Genomic DNA, 691 nt, shown 5'->3' with positions numbered 1-691 from the left:
TGTATTCAATGTTACAAAACAAAAATGACCATGTTCAAGTCTTAAAGTCTTCCTGAGGCCTTTTTTGGTTTCAAATTACACAACATCATGTATGTGTTGCTTCTTTGGGGCTTGTTTTCATAGACCTGGTTGCTTATTTCTCTCAAATCTGGCAACAGAGTGGGCAGGGCGCAGTGTCTAATTGTAGCAGTAAGCTAACGAGCACTGAAAGCTTTATTTTGTTTTGATCCAATGCTGCACAGCTGAACTGATCCAATGCTGCTGTGAAAGAAAGAAGCTATATCCATGTTGGATAGAATATCCAATTTAAATAAAAACATAACCTTAAGGGACAACTTGAATGCTTTTTTTTTTTTTTTCTCTTAATGCATTGCATAAAGATCGGATCGGGAAAAATCGGTATCGGTAAATTGTCAAAATCAAATGATCGGAATCGGATCGGGAGCAAAAAAAGGTGATCGGGACATCCCTACTGGCATTAGCATTATTATTAGCATTAGCCCCGCGCACCAACGCAGAGAGACTAACTTATGGCAACACAAAATAAAACATGGTCGCGGTGGAGATGAGGAGGTGTCGGCGTTCTGTTGATTTACTCGGAAGGCTTCATTAGAAGCTGCTGGGAGTCCCAGCAGCTTCTTCTGAAGCCAGTCCCTAACTACGGGGACTTCCGGCTGGCAGGATACGCCGT

The 691-nt window shown here is 42.0% G+C and overlaps 2 protein-coding genes across 2 annotated transcripts in view; both read right to left on the bottom strand.

Moving 5' to 3' along the window:
- Window positions 1-691, bottom strand: part of taf6l (TAF6-like RNA polymerase II, p300/CBP-associated factor (PCAF)-associated factor) — a 358002-nt gene that overhangs the window by 229244 nt on the left and 128067 nt on the right.
- phyhiplb (phytanoyl-CoA 2-hydroxylase interacting protein-like b) overlaps window positions 1-691 on the bottom strand; it is a 19003-nt gene that overhangs the window by 2819 nt on the left and 15493 nt on the right. The gene's annotated exons all lie outside the window — the stretch shown is intronic.

Source organism: Notothenia coriiceps, unplaced genomic scaffold (genome assembly GCF_000735185.1).
Source record: "Notothenia coriiceps isolate Sejong01 unplaced genomic scaffold, NC01 NC01_scaffold00032391, whole genome shotgun sequence".
Taxonomy (NCBI): domain Eukaryota; kingdom Metazoa; phylum Chordata; class Actinopteri; order Perciformes; family Nototheniidae; genus Notothenia; species Notothenia coriiceps.
This window is presented reverse-complemented; position numbering and strand designations above follow the sequence as displayed.